This window comes from Onychostoma macrolepis, chromosome 03 (genome assembly GCF_012432095.1).
Source record: "Onychostoma macrolepis isolate SWU-2019 chromosome 03, ASM1243209v1, whole genome shotgun sequence".
In the NCBI taxonomy this organism is placed as follows: Eukaryota; Metazoa; Chordata; class Actinopteri; order Cypriniformes; family Cyprinidae; genus Onychostoma; species Onychostoma macrolepis.
Window position 1 is genome coordinate 49118234 of NC_081157.1, and position 9992 is coordinate 49128225.

The window sequence follows — 9992 nt, forward strand, 5'->3', positions numbered from 1 at the left end:
TGTCAGGACCATACGAGAATCTACGTAAAATTTTGAAGACAATTAAGTTGAATTAACTTAAAAAAATAAAAAGCTGAGTTAACTTAAAAAAATAAAAAGTTGAGTTAACTTAAAAAAATAAAGCAACCAGCTGCAAAGCTTTTTTGAGTTTACTGAACTTCAGGCCTATATAGTTGTGCGTACTGATTTCTTAAAGTTTGCTCAATCTCCTATTCAACTTTCAACAAACTCATAATGACTAGTTAGATGTACTTACTGAGAAAGGTTTACTTAACTTAAACCAATAGTTTCAGAGAACTTTCAAAAATATTTTGGCACAACATCAACCACTGAAGTTGAGTAAACTCAAAAATGCTTTGCAGCTGGTTGCTTTATTTTTTTAAGTTAACTCAACTTTTTATTTTTTACAGTGTAAGAGCCTTAAGTTGGCAGACCTAAGAGCTCTTGTAGGTTGGTGGTCTATCAACAGATCCTAGAGGTAAGAGGGTGCTAAACCATTTAAAGACTTAAAAACCAGTAAGAGCACTTTAAAATTAATCCTGTTGCACACAGGTAACCAATGTAACGACTGAAGGATAGGGGTAATATGCTCACTCTTTCGAGCTCCCATCAGAACTCTAGAAGCCGCATTTTGAACCATCTGAAGGTGGTTTAAGGAGGACTGACTGATCCCCAAATAAAGAGAGTTACAATAATCAAGCCTCGTGGTGATAAAAGCATGGATTACTCTTTCAAAGTTAGTAAAAGAAAGAAAGGACTTCATTTTTACCAGGGTTCGCAACTGATAAAAGCTTGACTTCACAACTTGATTGACTTGTCTATCAAGCTTTAAGGCACTGTCCAACACCACACCCAAATTTTTCACGTATGGCTTTACATAAGAACACCAAGATTTAGATTTGGTATACAGTCTGTATACGAAGGGGTAAATACCACAATCTCTGTTTTACTCTCTTTCAGACTTAAACAATTTAGAGACATCTATGCTTTAACATCCAAGAGGCAGGCGGCCACCAAGTCTAATCCATTCTTATGTATCAATGGAATATATATTTGAGTGTCATCTGCGTAACAATGATAGCATATACCATACTTCTCAAAGATAGATCCGAGGGGAAGTATATACAAGGAAAATAACATGAGAGCTAGAGTAGAGCCTTGAGGGACCCCACAGGTCAAAGGTACAGAGGAAGAGTGAAATTAGCCAATATTAACTGAGAAACTGTTCTGAAGATAAGACTGGAACCCATTTAAAGCTGAACCTCTAATGCCCACTACCTGTTCTAAGCGGGACAGAAGAACATTGTGGTCTACAGTATCAAAAGCAGTGCTCAAGTCTAAAAGTACCAGAGCTACAGAATCTCCAGAGTCGGTAGCTAAAAGAATGTCATTGAACACTTTTAAAAGAGCCGTCTCAGTGGAGTGAAATTTCCTAAAGCCTGATTGGAATACATCAAAAATTTTGTAATCTACCAAGAAACTTTGTAGTTGATGAAAAACCACTTTCTCTATAATTTTTGCTAAAAATGGAAGGTTAGAAATTGGACTAAAATTGTATGCATCAGAGGAATCTAAATTAGGCCTCTTAAGTCTGGGTTGTACCGAGGCATGTTTTAAATAGTCCAGAACAGCTCCTAACTCAAAGCATTTATTGATCAAATTTAAAAGTTCCGGACCCATTACACTGAACACTTGTTTAAATAACCGTGAGGGAAGTATATCTAAGGGTGAACCAGATGGTTTGAGTTGATTAACAATGTCATTTAAAAAAGAAAGTGAAATAGATGTAAACTGACTAAAGACACCTTTATATTTTAAATGGCCTGCAGGATCACCAGCAACTGATTTGATGGTGTGTCTGATCTCAGATATCTTATTAATAAAAAACTGGCAGAACCGCTCACACATAGCTACTGACTCTGTAGGATACACACAGACAACAGGATTTAACACAGCATTAATGATATTAAAAAGGGTTCTAGGATTGTTATGATTTTTATCTATAAGAGTTGAAAAATAGTCTGATTTGGCCACTCTCACCACCTTCTGATACTTAATAAGTGAATCCTTTAACATTTCATAAAAAGTCTGTAGTTTGTCCTTTTTCCATTTCCTCTCGGCCCTTCTACAAGCCTGTCTCAATGTCCGAGTAGTATTATTCAACCATGGCTCAGGAGTTAACTTGTGATGTTTAGTCCTCAGTGGAGCCACGGAATCCAAGATAGTAATACAGACAGAATTCAAACTAAAAAAACAATTCATCAGGACTAAGCTCAGATGAAGCGAGAGTAGTAGAATGGGAAAACTCCTCAAACATTGAAGAAAAAGAGGCAGAGGTAGCAGTAGTGATCCTCTGTGTCAGGTGAGCTGATACATGAGGTTTTACGGTATTCAATGACAATGGTGTGTTGAATAAAATAGGATTGTGATCAGAAAAGCTGAGATCGCACATCTCAGTGTCACCCATCGAGAACCCATGAGACATAAGATTGAGAGTGTGTCCATGAATGTGAGTAGGTCCTTTAACATGCTGCACTAAATCAAAGGCTTCTGTTAGTCTTTTGCAAATGAGTTTTGGGGGCAGCATATGTGAATGTTAAAATCCCCAATAATTAAAAACCTATCAGAATTGGGGATGATTCCCCCAAGAAATCTGTTAAAAAGTCTTTATGTGGCTTAGGGGGCCTGTAGACCACAGCAATAACTAATGGAATGTCCGAGTCCAACACAAGCATCTGCAATTCAAAACTGTTATATGTAATTCTTTGCATGGTCTGACATTGAAAACAATCTTTCAAAATTGAGACCAAACGACCACCCTTTCTCCCAGAGCGGGGGAATTAAAAAAAAAAAAAAAAAAAAAAAATTACATTTGGGCAGTAGAAGCTCTAAGAGAGGAGCTAAATCTCCATTGGGAAACCACGTTTCCGTGATAAATAGAAAGTCCAGGGCTCGTGAAGTGAAGAATTATTCAATAAACTTAAATTAAAATTATTTTTGTAAATCCAGTGTTAAAATGCTGTGTGGCCTCTCAATTTTCTATGTAATTCAGGGGTGTCCAAAGTCTGGCCCGTGGATGAATTTCGAACAGCCCGCAGCTTGTCTATTAAAATATATGTGGTCTGCCAAACATAATTTACAAATCATGCAGTTTCACAATGTCAACACAAGGTGACAGCACTAGATTTTAGGCCAGATGTAGCAGCAAAATATGAGTAACAACAATTTGATAACTCATATGCGCTGCCATTTCTTTAGTGCACAAGAATTCATAAATGCACCAAAAGTGGAACAGCACTACTTGTTTGAACTGTCTGTATGGAACATAATTGACTCTGCCTGAGAGACAGCACATTGTGATCTTAGAACAAACATCGCTAGGGTTGGAAGAGATATCCAGAATACCCCCGATAAACTGAGAATGGCAATTCTCTTTTTAATAAATAGATATCACAAGACTGTAAGGACGGCGCGGAGGCAGAACTAGAATCCATATGCAGAAGTTTAATAAAAGGATATGCAGCAGACAGAAACATGAAGACAGGCAAAGGGTCAAAACCAGAGTAACAGTCCAATCAGGCAAACAAAGCAAAAGGGGCAAATCCAGGTAATCAGTAGTCGAAATAATCAGGCAGAGTAATACACAATAAGTCAGGCAGAAGATAACAATGGAAAACGCTTGGTAAGGCAGGTAAACTGGCAATACTTCGCAACCTGCCATGTGCTCAGTATCTGGCTTATAAAGCCACCAAACGGGAAGTGTCAGTAGAGGAAGCAGAGGGAGCAGTATGTACGTATAGTAAGTCAGTACTCGGGTGAGGGCTACCTCTGCTGGCTTGGTGTTACAGAATCCCCCTAGGAGCACCTCCTGGGGCTCTACGTGGCCGTCCCCCGTGGTCGCGGTGCTGGTCGATCGGGTCTCGCTCTGTGAAACTCCTCGATGAGAGAGGGGTCCAGAAGGTCACGGGTGGCTACCCAGGACCTCTCCTCAGGCCCGTAGCCCTCCCAGTCCACCAGATATTGGAGCTGACCCCTTCTCCTCCTTGAATCCAGCAACATGTTTACCCTGTAAGCGGGGTTCCCGTCAATATCCAAGGGTGGTGGTTGCTCTAGGATTTCGGCTCCGGGGTCAGCATTCGGGTGGACCGGTTTGAGGAGGGAAACATGAAAGGAAGGAGAGATCCGATAGTTAGCAGGAAGCTCAAGCTGGAAAGTGACCTCATTAATACGTTTGAGAATCTTGAAAGGGCCAACATACCTAGGGCTGAGCTTCCTGCTGGGCAGCCGCAACTTGATGTCCCTCGTGGAGAGCCAGACCCTTTGTCCTGGTTGGACACCGTCGCCTGTTAGCCTGAAACTCCTGTGTTCGTATGGCTCGCTGGAGGCGGACGTGGGCGCTGTCCTACACCATCTTACTACGCTGTATCCACTCGTCCACAGCAGGTACCGAAGAAGGTTCACCAGACCATGGGAACAAGGGGGTTGAAACCCCAGGACGCACTGAAAGGGGGTTAGACCTGTAGATGAGTGAGTTATGGAGTTTTGGGCATATTCCGCCCAAGGCAGGAATTCTGACCATCGGTGTTGTTCGCGGCTGCAGTAGGTGCGTAGGTACCTGCCAATTTCCTGGTTGAGGCGTTCCACCTTACCGTTGGATTGTGAGTGGTAACCTGACGTGAGGCTCACATTGATATCAAGGTGTTTGCAGAATGCTCTCCAAACCTGGGATGTGAATTGGGTGCCTCGGTCGCTGACTATATCCTCTGGTAGGCCATAAATTCGGAAGACATGGTTAAACAAATTTAGAGCTGTTTCCATAGCTGTAGGCAGGCCCTTTAGGGGGATTAGCCGGCAGGACTTTGAAAATCGGTCAATGATAACCAGTATAGTAGTGAGGCCATCAGAGGGTGGTAGGTCTGTTACAAAGTCAATAGAGAGGTGAGACCAGGGACGTTGTGGTATGGGAAGTGGATGGAGGAGACCAGATGGTAATTCCTTAGGTGTCTTGGATTGTGCACAGACTTGACAAGCTTTGACGTAAGTGGTGATATCTTTGGTCATGGATGACCACCAGAAGGAGTTTTGAATGAGGTGGAGGGCACGAGAGATCCCAGGATGGCCTGTGCTGATAGAAGTGGGGGCCCATTGCATGATACGTGGCTGCATGTCGTGAGGGACGTACTGTTTGTTTGGGGGGCAGTTATTTGGAGTCGGTTCATTCTGTTGGGCTCTTTGTAGCTCTTCCATAATATCCCAGGTTACAGGAGCTATGACCACGCAGGAGGAAAGGATAGGTTCTGGGGATGAGCTCTCGGTATGTGGGTCGTACTGTCTGGAAAGTGCATCTGCCTTACTGTTCTTGCTGCCTGGCTGATAAGTGACTGTGAACTGAAGTCGAGTGAAGAACAACCATTGAGCTTGACGTGGGTTGAGCCGTTTGGCGTTCTTAATGTACTCAAGATTCTTATGGTCAGTGATAACTTGAAATGGATGAATAGTGCCCTCAAGCCAATGTCTCCACTCTTCCATGGCGGCTTTCATGGAAAGAAGTTCCTTATTGCCCACATCATAATTCCGCTCTGCTGCCGTTAGCTTCCTTGAGAAGAATGCACAGGGGAATAACTTGCCTGGTTGACCGTGGCGTTGTGATAAGACCGCTCCGATTCCACAGTCTGAGGCATCGACTTCTACCACGAAATTTAGTGCATCAGGTGTTCATTGACTGACTGAAGATTAGCGAGTTGTTCCTGGTAGCCCTTTAACAGTTCACTTTGGTAAGCGAATGCCGTTTGCAGATTGGAAACTTCCGCTGGATTCATCGGTGGTGAAGTATTCTGTAAGGACAGCGCTGAACAGAACTAGAATCCATATGCAGAAGTTTAATAAAAGGATATGCAGCAGACAGAAATGTGAAGACAGGCAAAGGGTCAAAACCAGAGTAACAGTCCAATCCAGCAAAAGGAGCAAATCCAGGTAATCAGTAGTGAAAATAATCAGGCAGCGTAATACACAATAAGTCAGGCAGAAGATAACAATAGAAATCGCTCGGTAAGGCAGGTAAACTGGCAATACTTCGCAACCTGCCATGTGCTCAGTATCTGGCTTATAAAGCCACCAAACAGGAAGTGTCAGTAGAGGAAGCAGAGGGAGCAGTATGCAGTCAGTTCTCGGGTGAGGGCTCCCTCTGCTGGCTTGGCGTTACAAAGACTCCCATGATTGTGAAAAAAATAGACAACAGTCTGTTTATAACATATTCAATATTCAAATTTATTAAATATAAAAAATTTTAAAAAATCAAGTTGAGTGGATGATTCAATGACTCACTCATAAAGACTTCACTTGTTTAATTCCTGAATGAATCAGCATTTTTTGAACAAATCTCTTTTTAAGTCACTTGTCACCACCTGCTAACATTATGCCGACCCCTCTGAGGACGTCAGATGATGACAACCCTGAACCATCATACAAAACGACCAACTTTTCCTATAAGTTTGATCGCAACATATAGTCATTGCTGTTTTTTAGGGGGAAGTCGTGGCCTAATGGTTAGAGAGTCAACCCAAAGGTTGTGAGTTCGAGTCGCGGGCCAGCAGGAATTGTAGGTGGGGGGAGTGAATGTACAACGCTCTCTCCACCCTCAATACCATTACTGAGGTGGCCTTGAGCAAGGCACCAAACCACCAACTGCTCCCCAGGCACCGCAGCATAAAATGGCTGCCCACTGCTCCGGTTGTGTGAAACTTTCATTTTCTGTGAAGCTTTGTAAATATGTTTCATATACATTAACTGCACTCCCTGGGTCAGCGACAGCGCGAATGCAGATTTCATTGTTAAAATGTGATTCAAGGCTTTAATAGACATAGCTAAATCTTTGTCATTTAGAACTAAGATTGCATGGGTCATTGAATTGTGTTTGCGATCTGGATATTTAAATATCCAAAACAATAAACAAAGGCTTCGAATCTATGTTTAGTGGAATGAACATGTAAGGTAAGCGGTAATCTACCACAGCCAGCAATGCAGTGTGATTTTCATCACGGATATTTAGATTTCAAGAACTTGTAGAACAAACTAAATTTATAAAACATATTTTATTTGTGAGGTGAATGGTACATCTTCAAAAAGATCAGGCAAAACATCAGGGGCTTAAGCCCTCAAACTATTAAGCCCACTATTTGTAACTGTGGATTTCTATTTATACTAAATACATTTTTTATACAATTTTTAAAAAGTTTGGACACTCCTGGTGTAATTAAATCCACCTAACTTTCTATAAGTACAAGTCTATAAGTTAAAAGATTTAAAAAAAAAAAAAAAATTGTAATCAATAAAAAGTAACTGTAGTCTGATTACAAGTACATAAAAATGTGTTTTTTTGTTTGTTTGTTTTCCAGAAGTGTGAACATTATTTTAGCCCAGCCTGAAGAGAAGATCTTGAAGTAATAGCAGCAGATTGAGTCAAGAGGGTCATAAACGGATCATAAATCTTTGTTGAGGTTTTTCGAGATGGCTACACCACAACCTCCTGAAATTGATGGAAATCCAGCACACTCTGGTCCGAAGGATGCTGGAAATTTTACCCTGGGTTTTGAGAGTTTGAGTTTGGAAGATGGGTCAGGAAACACTCATTCCAGTCAAACAGATGACAGTGAAACACTGGAAACTGAAGGCCCAAACGAATCTAATTCTCCAACCATCTACATGCGCATCCCACTCTCGGTCATGTTAGGCAATGAATCAACCTCTAGTGAAGATATAGTTCCAAATGGCAGCTCTACCTATAAATTAATAGACAAAGTTCCTGAACTTACTGAAATAAGGAAAAAAAAAATCATACACTTTGTTATACAACAATGAAACCAGAAATGCTGCATGGGTGTATGAGATATTGAACATGAGTATTTTAACTAAAAATGGTGTGAAGAGCAGACAATTTAAAGAGGATGACTCAACTGATCAACTCTACCAGACACCTGAGAGCAAGAAAACGTATAAAAAACCCTATGAAAAAGGTCATCTTGCTGCAGCTGCCAATCACAGGTGGTGTCAGGAAGCCTACAATGACACTTATTTGTTCAGCAACATGTCACCACAGTGTCGGAGCTTAAACCAGGGCATCTGGAAATCGTTGGAGAGTCAATGTCGAAACAAAGCAAAACAAAATGAAATCCGCAATGTCCATGTGTACACTGGACCACTTTACCTATCAAGCAAAGAGGATCCAGAGCGTGTGAATTATATGATGTTGGGAGGAAAAGTAGTGCCAACTCACTTCTTTAAGGTGATAATTGTGGAGAATGAGAACAGGACAATAAATCAGCCTAAATGCTATGTGATTCCCAATGAGGAATTAGAAGACAAGAAAAAAATAGCGAATAAGGTATCAGGCAATGAGGAAGAACAGCCCATTGAGGAAACAGACAATGAGGAAGAATCGCCTGATGAGGAATCAGACAATGAGGAAGAATCGCCTGATGAGGAATCAGACAATGTGGAAAAATCGCCTGATGAGGAATCAAAACAGAAAAAAGAAGTAAAACACTACAAAAAATTGCTAGAAAAATACGAAGAGGATATTGAATATATTGAGCGGCACTCTGGGCTGATCTTCAGAGAAAGCAATCCCAATTTGAGAGTGATGGACAGTACAAGAAGAGTGGCATGGGAGGGAAGCGATAAAGATGGAGTGTCACGTAGAGCTGAGCTAACAGTCACAGTAAGCACCCCCAATGATACTGAATGATTGCCTATTCATCTAACATGTGTAACGGAGGCCAGCGAGTAGGTGCTGTGCAAGTAAACCTCACTCCCCTGATCTCAAGAGACGCACTAGCGACTGATGCTAGTGGCTGCAGCCTTTAGCCTCCTTGTTAGTGCGCCCGCCTCCCACGCTGGAGAACAGAATTCGAGCCCCGCTCGGAGCAGGCGAGTGGGACCCGTTACACATGTATACAATAAATTACCATATTACCCTGAAACACAGTGAGTTGTGTTTGACCTTCCTTTCAGAGTGTATATGGATGCCACAGACTGATAACCAAACATTTGTTTGAGTTTGCAATGACATATGATTAATAATCCTAAATACTTTATGTACTTATATGAATGCACACCATTCAAAAATGGTTTCATAAACATTTCTATCTGAAAGTTTGTTTAAATGCTTGAAACTAGCTTTGAAGAAAAACATATAAGGATGCTTAATTTATTTCTTTCTTTCCTTACAAAACTACATTTTGAATTATTATAATTATTATTACTAAACGGACGGCATGAGCCCCAACAGTTCAGAAAAACAGCGAACAAGTGGCCACAGGAACTCCAATATTGTGTATCAATATCATCAATATCATTGGAAATTATGAGTGTGTAGTTCTGAACATTATATCTGAAGGGTGAAGCTAAAATATAACAGTTTTGATATTCTTTACATTTTCTTTAGTTACTACATAATTCCCTTTATTCAAGTGGTATTTTATAGTTCTCATGACTTTTTCTGCAAGATGTAAAAACATAATAGTGAGTAAATGATTTTAAAATGTGAATGAATAGAATTTGAGTGTGTTTTGGTAAAATATTTGCTCATATTTCTATTATCTTTAGTTCTCTGTTCTTCTTTTAAATCTGTCTGTGTTGGCTCTGTATTATAATTGTTGAAACTGGTTTAACACTTTATAGAAGGAAAGTGAAAGTGTGTACTGGAACAAGATCAGTTGAAATTAAACCAATTTACAAACTGCATTGCTGTCTCCTTACTATTTTCAAAATCACCTCCAACATCAAGAAGGACATCATTATTGATAATATTTTAGAATTAAAGCACTGATAAAACATTTAGCTGAATGCATTTCATCTCAAACACATTAACTTTCTCCATGTTCTCCAATAATGAAGAAAATACCAATTATACATTCTTTCTTCCTGTCTCCCTTTAGTGGAAGATTATTCACTGGCCAATTCCACTCTATACTATTGTTTTTTTTTAGTTTTTT

The 9992-nt window shown here is 40.5% G+C and overlaps 1 pseudogene; it reads left to right on the forward strand.

Moving 5' to 3' along the window:
• The first annotated feature begins 319 nt into the window (after window positions 1-319).
• LOC131537096 (endonuclease G, mitochondrial-like) lies at window positions 320-9748 on the forward strand (annotated as a pseudogene).
• Window positions 9749-9992: the final 244 nt, after the last annotated feature.